The 9,738-nt window shown below is 37.6% G+C and overlaps 1 protein-coding gene across 1 annotated transcript in view; it reads right to left on the reverse strand.

The window, feature by feature from the left end:
• Positions 1 to 7,905, reverse strand: part of LOC145676811 (cytochrome P450 4C1-like) — a 63,510-nt gene extending 55,605 nt beyond the window's left edge. The window contains exon 1 of the mRNA XM_081747589.1: positions 7,478 to 7,905. The gene's annotated coding sequence lies outside the window, so the exon portion shown is untranslated. The remainder of the gene's footprint in view (positions 1 to 7,477) is intronic.
• Between the last annotated feature and the right edge of the window lie 1,833 nt (positions 7,906 to 9,738).

Genomic DNA, 9,738 nt, shown 5'->3' on the forward strand with positions numbered 1-9,738 from the left:
CTTACCACTTTCACACCACGACACTCACAGGTGAACTGGTTACTGCTCACGGAAGAGGAAGTTCTACATGACACATTGAAAACAAAAAACGATCGGCAACCGCAACACGTGTTGTACAGTGGAGAGGCAACGTGTCCTGTATGAAGTGCTTTTAGATTTTTTTGTCCACCCTGTATATATATTGAAATATACCATGCATAAATATAGAAAATCAAGCAATGTAACGAAATGTCCCTTGCAAAGGGGAAGCGATGACTCCGTAGTAGAGTGCTCTGGTGAATGGGATCCATGGTTCGATACCAGCTTGAAAATGAAATGAAATCTTTGAGTTTTACGTCCCACGATTATGCCGGTTAGGCTAAAGGAGACGGTGATGATGAGAGATGAGTGAAATGGTGGAATGAAGAAAGTGGGAGGAAACGGGAGAACCCCGAGAAAACCCACGAGCACGGTGTTTGTCCACCACAAAGTTCACTTGGCAGGGGCTGGGATCGAACCCGGGACCCCAAGCACCAGAGGTGAACGCTCTACCACTGAGCCACCGCGCCCCCAGATACCAGCTTGAGTCAAGTTGTTTTCGTAGAGAAGAAATGTTGTGAACATAAGTTTTGTTGGGATTTCTCCGTTTCATTCCATCATTTCCCTTATTTATCACCGTCTTTCTTAATCCTGAAACAATTGTAGGACAGTGAACTTTAAAATAATAGTAAAAGCTATATATAGATAGCGTATGCTCCTCTGGCATGTGGAGACTCAAGTTCTATTCCTCGTGAGGGCTCATGTGTGTTTGGATCCCACGTTAAGATGTAGGTGCACGTCCCGTATAGCCTCGTTGCTGAAAGGGACTCTCAAACTCCAACCCAGACAACAAATGTGTGCTCAATCTTTTTTTCTTTAAATAGGGAGGATGTCTTTAATATTGTATAATCATTATTGCCTACGTTAAAATTTATGATAAGCCTGTTTCAAAAATGGCCTGAAATCAGCAGTGGTGGTTATAAACTAATACAACTGGAGCCCGAGCTTCTAGTACATCTTTTCTACACGTTTAACATAATCCCTAACTATAAGTTCTAATTATACACTTTTTACTTGGTTTTGTAATTTAGATACCTATCAACATGCAGTTACACAAATATGAATTGAATTATGATTATTGTTTTACTCACAGATAATTAAATTGAAACAACGCAGTTTGTTCATTATTAAATTGCGATTAAGTTATCATAATATAGTTTTCAAATGATAAATTGTTTGTACGCCCTTGACATCTGTTGGCATCAGACAGCCAGTGCATATCAGGATACTTTTTACCATTGACAGTTTATTATTAGGACTGGTTTTCCTTTTGTGTTTAGAATGAAATGAAGTCCGCATGAAGCTATTTTTTACACATATTAAAGGAAAGTTATTGTAGAGTAGTTCTATGCTAATTTCTTGGAAATAGTGGAATTCAAAAGACGTGAAGGACTGCTTATGCTGCGTCTGCTGAAAATAGGGGCGGACCAAGGCAAACTTTTCACCCGGACAAAGTAACTTTTTGTCGCCCTCCCCTAGTTCTAGCCTATATTTTACATTTTATTGCAGCGACTTTAATATTTTTTAAAAAGAAAAGTTAATACTCAAATACATGATATAAGTATATTTAGTACTTAAAAATATACATATTGTATTAATTACATTCTGCTTTTATTATTATTATTATTATTTATGTACCGGCATGTATAAACAATAACAATATCGAACAGCATTTATTGAATACTACTAATTGTGAGGTGAGGTGATTTTGATTTTAATATCCTTTTCAGCAGCGAGGCTATATGAGACAGGACCTACTGATTAACGTGGAATCCGAACCACATGAGCTCCAGCCGGGATTACCAATTGTGACATGATTACTGCTATAGTGTAAATTGTTTTATTATATGAATAACATCAGGTGTCATCCTACTATATGTCCGACTATGAACCATCTATTCTAATAACGTGAAATACCAATAAATATATTTCAGATATGTTGAACGTGTTTTACGCGGCGGAAGGAAGGATTCAAACGCACTGGCTGATTTTGTTTTTCGTAGTGCAGCTTTCAACCTCCCTCCTATGTTGTTACAGAGTGGAATATTCGATTTCACAAGCACTGTCGAAATGAATGATTTAGCAAGAACTGTACATAACGAAATAATAACATCTAGACACTACTTTCAACAAAGGCCGACAGTTTGGCGCGACGGTGGTGTCGTTTCTAAGAAATCAAAAGCTTAAGTGCGGTCCCAGCCCGAATGTTCCTAGGCCCGGCGCAGCCCGGGTCCGAAAAGTTTTGAGGATTTTCGGCCCGAGCCCGGCCCGGCCTGATAAGTATTTTAAAATTCTTGGCCCAAGCCCGGCCCGGGCCCGATAAATTTTAAAAGTTTCATTTTGTAACATTTTTCACGGGCACACTTCTGCAACGTTTGCCTTTATTCTAATTATCGTTTAACGAAAGTCAATAATTATTAAAGAATTGCAATTAATCGGCCCAAGCCCGGCCCGACCTGGAAAGAATCAGTGTCGGCCCGCCCAAGCCCGGCCCACTGCAGGTCTCTACACCGTTCCCCTCCATTACCACTTTAAAAGAGTAACATATGTAAAATCCAATAACATTTATTCCTTGGGAAAAGTTCACAACGAACATGGCCCGCTATTAACAATATCAACTCTGCCTTCACTCTTTCTCCTACAAGCCATGTCTCTCCCTTTGTCGATGCAACCCCCCTGGAATTCTGAAACTCTCTTCTTCCATAGTGGAATGGAAAAAGATGATGAAGTTGACGTTACTTTACAACAATATAAACCAAAAAATTCAGTAGAAAACATGTTATAAAATTTAGTTTCTAAAGCTAGTTTTGGCGCCCATCTGACTGTGACGCCCCGGACAGTTGTCCAGGTTAGGTTGCCCGGCCCTTTGTCCACCCCTGGCTGAAAAGGGCACAGAAAATAAGTCTACAAAATTACATACACAGAAATCCTCTCTTAGCAAACGGAAGACTGATGCACTGATTAGAGAAACAATTAGACCTGGTACCACTAAGAAAACTGTCTTGTAGAGAGGTTAGGAGGTCGAAATACTCTTCTATGCTCTGTTTATCGACCAGTTGCGCACCCAGAAATAACTACTGGGAGGGAACCGAAGTATTTTTGTGTGGGGTCCAATTCGTCTATGTAAGTTTTATTCTGCACCCGAAAAGATGATAAATAATTCTTAACTACATCTACCTATATTAAAAAAAAAATTATAGTACTAGAAATTTTTTATTAGAAAAGATAGAATATAGATAATGTGCAAAATGAAATCTTTAGGCTACAATAATCATTTCTCTGTTAAACAAGTATAGTATAGTGGTGTAAAAAAAAAAAATACAAATGTTAGTCGAATTTCGAAAATTTGGGGGTACAGACACGATAGACACAACGGGTGCGCCCCTGTCATCGACTGCTGAAAACATTTCAATTGGTGAAGATCTCGACGATTATCAGTGTTTTAACATCGGCCATATCGAAGATTTTTGCATCAAAATTATTGAAAAAAAAAAATCTATGATCAAGATAGCCTATGATATGGTGATACTATTTCTTTCAGCTAGTTTATAAATGGACGAAAGTAAGTCTTGGTTTCTCAACTGAGAGTCAAGTGTAATAAAACGGGGTGAATATACCAGATTTCCACATGTTGTACCAGTGATCATTTAAGTGGGTGGTACAAGGAGATTTATTTTCCGGAGTTACGAAACTTGCTCTTTCCGGACCATATCTCCGATTATGCTCATCGTAAGTTACGAGTATTTTTGGAGGACTACATTAATTCCCTGTCTATTGAAATCGCCGTGGAAAATCTTCTGAAATCGTTCAATTTTATAGTGTCATTTTCTTTGAAGATAATATTCCAGAAGTACTAGATATAACATAAGAGCCTAATTTCAATAGAAAAGAGGTAGGCACCAAGATTAATATGGGTATTCCAAAAGTGGTATTCAACAATCTCGCAAGAAAACGAAGTTGAATTACAAGTGATTGGATTATATACGTTTATCTGACTTACGGGCACGTTCCGTAACGATTTGCGTGAAGGGCAAAGTAAAATTTGCGATTTTAGTTTGCAATAATCGGCATAGCAGTTATAATTACTTTTTAGTATTATTTATTTATTTATTTATTAGTTGCTTGCGTTGCTGTACGCAGAAACTTGCGAAGACTTGTACAGAATGACCCATGTTGGTCTCCATAGATGACAGCACTAATTATGAAATTAATAGACGTAGTAAGGTACAAAAAAAAGTCATATTGACTGGAGGCAATAGTATATATGAGAACCCCCTGATCTGTGTTTCTTCTGTGTTCTATTACCACTTCTACATGAAATACCATAATTTTCTACGTAATGCAAAAATAAGAAGTATCCATGTGCACAAGACATGCGATATGCGTTAAATTACCCCCCCCCCACACACACACATAGTCATACATAAAGAACAAGGGCACTACACATGCAGATATAAAGTACAGGTAAATTCTTTATTATTTTCGTATCAGTCGATAAGTAAATCAAAGTCGCTTTGTTACCCCCTTTGTAAGTTCGTACATACTCAATGAATAATCCCTAAAATTACGAGCGTCCTGCTCCTTCGGGAACTGATGCAGCTTCATGTATACTATGTCCTAACTGGATATCAAAAGACAAAACGAGCGGTAGAAAACATCTATATACTAATTAGCTGTTTTGACGAAATGTAGAAGCACGTATGCGCCTTTGGTGTAAATATTCCAGAGTTCTATTTCCGGTGGGGAACGTTAAAATTTCAATAGGTCCACATGTTATACTGGCTTGAAGCTGAGAAAAAATGCTAAACTTTTTTTTTTTTAAGTATTTGGAGTTCCATGTTCCTCATAATAGGACCCTGTTTCCCGGCCTTGCTTGTAATGAGGCTCCTGTTCCCCAGCTCTGCTTATAATGGGGCCTCTGTTTCAGAGTCCTGCTTGCAATGAAGACCCTATTTCACAGACAATACATTTAGCTACTTCGCAGGATAAGTGTTACGATACCTTGTACTTGTATCTACGCCGATAGAACTCTAATGCTACTCTCAACAACTTAGCATGTATCTCAATTTAAACTAATTTAGGGCTACAGCGGGGGAAGGACGGACGAAATCATGTACAACGTAGGTCATGAAAGCCATCAGCAAACCTTCGGAAGCAATATGTTGTATTTGCTAACATATGGAATACTGAATTGAAATTAAATTGTTATTTATGACCCAGATTTCTGCCCGTGAAAGAGATAAATGATTAAAGAATATGAGTGAAAATGAAAGAATTTGTGGAATGAAAATGTAGGAGGAAATGGTAGAAGCTAAAGAAAACCCACACACGCATGTGGCCTGGAATCGAACCAGTGATCCCCTTGCACTAAAAGTGTGCACGTTATCACCGAGCCACATGCCACGACCTAACAATGATTACCGGTACTGAATATTGATATTGAGTAGACAATTAGCAACCAAGGTTCTCTATATTTCTTAGTCAAGAGGGGTAGTGTCGCAAAACTTAATGGGTCTTATGCAGAGTCGCTCTGACGATCGATTAGTGTCATATTAAAGTGTTCTACTAACATATGTTTCCTGTAGTAGTCATGCCTTTAGTATGACGCTAATCATACGTCAAAACGACTCTGCATAAGGCGGAATGATATTTTCAAATTATAAGTGTGCTTTGGATTAGGTTGATCTGCGTTTAAGATACCATTTCAGTAACTGTAAGCGACTCTGTGGGAAACGGATGTTACTATTTCAAGTTGTATACGAAACGTTACTCTGGTTTGTGTCCGAGGCAAGTACCGAAGAACGAAATCAAACGCATGAAAAGCACATACGCTAAGCACTTGCCCACGATGATGCTTTAGTTGGTAGGGATGCGCACGAGACAAGATTTGTGACTGTTTCGTCCCGAAAATATGTTGTAAAAGTGATGTCTCGACTCGAAAAATGTATATTTCTCTATTGGAACAGCCATGTCTCGACTCGAATTTTGTCGGGAAAATCCTGTCCCGACTCGTCTCATGCGCATCCCTATTAGTTGGTTGTCAACCCTGAGATAGAAGGTTTCACGGCTTAAGTAGGCAAGTACCTATGTCTAACTGAACTATATCGTGCTTCCATCATTTAATTTCCTAATTCACACAATTATTGCATTATTATTAATTTATATCGTCATTCGTCTCTTGTACTTGAAAACTAAAACTTGGTGCGCGAAATTTGCGTATCGTCTCAGATGTCAGCGACTGACATTTTTCACAAGATCATTATAAGTGCGTAGATATTTGCGTCCGCTCATTCATAAAAACTGTATAATGTCCTTTTGACGGCAAATTAAAGTGTAAAAAGCAACGGTAAATGATTTTAAACATTTCCAGCTTTTTTTTTTTTTTTTTTATCAAGAGTGCAGAAAAATCGGTAAATGTGAGTAATCAAGGTTATGGAACATGTGAAAGAAATAAGATACTTAACCGAAAAGAATTTTAGAAATGATCGAAAAATGAATCAAAAGAATGCGATTTTGGCCAAGAATTTTAGAAATAATCGAAAACTGGATCAAAAGAATGCAATTTTGGCCAAGAATTTTAGAAATGATCGAATAAATGGATCAAAAGATTGCGAAGTTGGCCAAGAATTTTAGAAATGATCAAAAAATGGATCAAAAGATTGCGATGTTGGCAAAGAATTTTAGAAATGATAAAATAAAATGGATCAAAAGATTGCGAAGTTGGCCAAGAATTTTAGAAATGATCAAAAAATGGATCAAAAGATTGCGATGTTGGCCAAGAATTTTAGAAATGATCCAAACAATGGATCAAAAGATTGTAATCTTGGCAAGAACTTTAGGAATGATCCAAAAATGCATCAGAAGATTGTAATCTTGACCAATAATTAGTTTTTGGATCAGGGGCCACAAAATTTTTGAACGGCCCCTAAATCTAGTTTTTTTTTTTTTTTTTACTGGCTAAGCAGATTATACTGAGCTTGTGTTTGGCTACACTATATGTAGTTCTCCAGATAAAAGGCGTACAAGAAGATTTTTGATTAAAATGTATTGGATTTATTTTGGATCGGAGGCCACTAAATTTTTAAGGCCCCTAAATCGAGCTTTGGTATTTTTTTTTTTTTTTTTTTTTTTTTTTTTTTTTTTTTTTTACGGATTAAGCACATCATACTGAGTTAAGTGATAGTTTGGGTTTGGCTACACTATATGTACTTCTCCAGATATAAGGCGTGCAAGAAAATCTGAAAACACCATGTACTTCTAGAGAGCACCCATAGCGTTGAAGTACAAGGACAAATTCAATAGTTACGAATAGAATAAAAAGCTTCGTCTCTGGATTTTCTTCCAGTTCTATGAAAGTAATAATAATAATAATAAGTTAATGAAATAAAAAACAACTTACCTATTATTTTCTCCTTGATCTAATTATTGCAGCAGCTTACTACAGTGAGTGGACCGTAAACGTAAACGAAACAGCTAAACACTTCAGTACAAGCACGCAAGGCCTGCCAAGGTCAATGCCGTTAAGTTGTTATCACCGACAAGACTTGTGTTTTTGTAGCACTGATGGATCAAAGTCGCGCATGATGTAGTAAATAGTCAACGTGCTAAATACTCCTTTTGACCCTTTTTGCACTTAAAACACGGCGATAAATCACTTCCGCAATGTAACTGATGGGTAAATCGGTTCTTCTTCACAACAAAACAAAGTGAGACATGTTCTTTCTTTCTTTTCAAATCTTGTATGTCTTCAGTGAAGGCATGACCTTGCCCGCAGCAAACTTGGAGAGCTCTCAGAAATCACTAACCACACTACAGCTTATTTCATTTGGTCTTTGCCATCTGGTTGGCTTGTAGCCCTTTCCTTATCTCTCTGTGATAAGAAATAGATCTACAAGTACTTCTGGTTCAATGAATTTCTTTATTCATTGTGACATTGCATATTTGCGAAAGTGATGAAATGGCGATTTTGTTTTGACGAAGAAAAGACTAAACACGAAATTAAAGTATCTTACACTGGCGTCTCTGGCATGTAAAATTTGGGGGGGGGGAGCATTAAAGAAAGTGATTTAAATGGTACTACCAAGGGCGAAGATTTCTCTGTAAATTTTGGGGGAGAGGGCATTCAGATGCAGAAGGTATATGTATGAGGATTTTTAAGACAAATTGCATTCAAATTATGCCAAATATTGTATATTCATAAATACAATAGGGGGCCCACATGAGCTTTGGGGGGGGACCGGCCCCCCGGCCTCCCAGGATCGGCGCCCTTGGATACTACCTAGCCCAACCTGTTTATTAACTTCAATTCGATTTATTACCTTTTTGCTTACCTTCACGCACCCCCTAAGGTATATCAAGAACTCGATTACAACCGTTTCACAGCCTGAATATTATACTCCAAATAAATACTGTCTAATTATTATTATTTATATGATATTCTGTCGTTAGTAAATAAATTAAATTAGAATAAAATATTGAATATTTTTGTACTTGAAAATATTGGGGTGGACGCGTCCGCTCGTCTCCACCCGCCAGAGACGCATGTGGTGTCTTATATCGAACTGAGTACTAATAGTATAAATGTGCGCAAATGAATATTTCAGTTATGTAGTCTTCTTTCCCACGCTTACTACAGTGATACCAAAAATGAAATCTTTTTATAAGCAATGAATGCTTCATTTGTCATCCCCATTGTCAAAATGATCTTCTGCTTTATTACGAAAAGAAAGAATTGTCATTCATGTTCATCCCTTTATCTTTAATTCTATATAGGGACACGGTGGTTGGATGCTAGAGCGCTTGCCTGCACTGCGTGGTGTCCTTTGTTCGATCCCCAGCAAAGATAAGTTTGTGGCAGACAACGTCGTGTACGTGGGTTTTCCCGGGTATCCTCGTTTCCTCCCACATTTTCATTCCCCAACTCCTCCATCATCATTCACTTGCATAAATCATCCGTCTCCGTTAGCCTAACAAGTATGATCGTAGGACGTCACTTAATGAAAGATTTAATGTAATTTTCATTTTCGTATAGGCCTATTATTAATTTATTAGGTTTAAAAAGAAATTTGTTTTTCTTCATTTTACTCGGAAACTGTCCATTCTTTCATATTCTTTTTTTTCTTCTTTTAGCTCAATAAGATGTATAGATTGGCAATTTACGTCACGTTATTGGGTGTTCTTTAATCGTTAAACACCAATAATATTGTAGCATTTGTAAGTAGTATATGCGTCAGCGTTCGAAAAAATCAAACAAAACATACAATCTGCTCGTAAATGGTTCATGTTTTTCTTAACACAATAATAGTAATCATTGTCATCATAGGTATTCTGCCCTTATTGGCAACTGAAAAGCTTCCATGTTCCACGATCTGCCGCTAACCTCTTCGCTTCACATGCGATTTTTCTGTTTTAATGTCGTCCATCAGCTGCTGTAGTCTTCTTCGCCCAGTCCCTATCTTTCCTACCACTACACACTCCAGCACGCCCCACGTAATGCAATTCCTTCTTAAGGTGGGAGCGGTTCCGGATTCGATTCCCGGTGGGGGCACTTATAACGAAATATTGGATAAGTTAATAATTACCTGTACCTTGGGTAGAAAGTGCTCATACATAAGCACTATACCTTATAGAATGTTAATTTAATAATAACAAAAGAAGAAT

This window comes from Thermobia domestica, unplaced genomic scaffold (genome assembly GCF_964235325.1).
Source record: "Thermobia domestica unplaced genomic scaffold, izTheDome1.hap1.1 HAP1_SCAFFOLD_374, whole genome shotgun sequence".
Classification (NCBI taxonomy): domain Eukaryota; kingdom Metazoa; phylum Arthropoda; class Insecta; order Zygentoma; family Lepismatidae; genus Thermobia; species Thermobia domestica.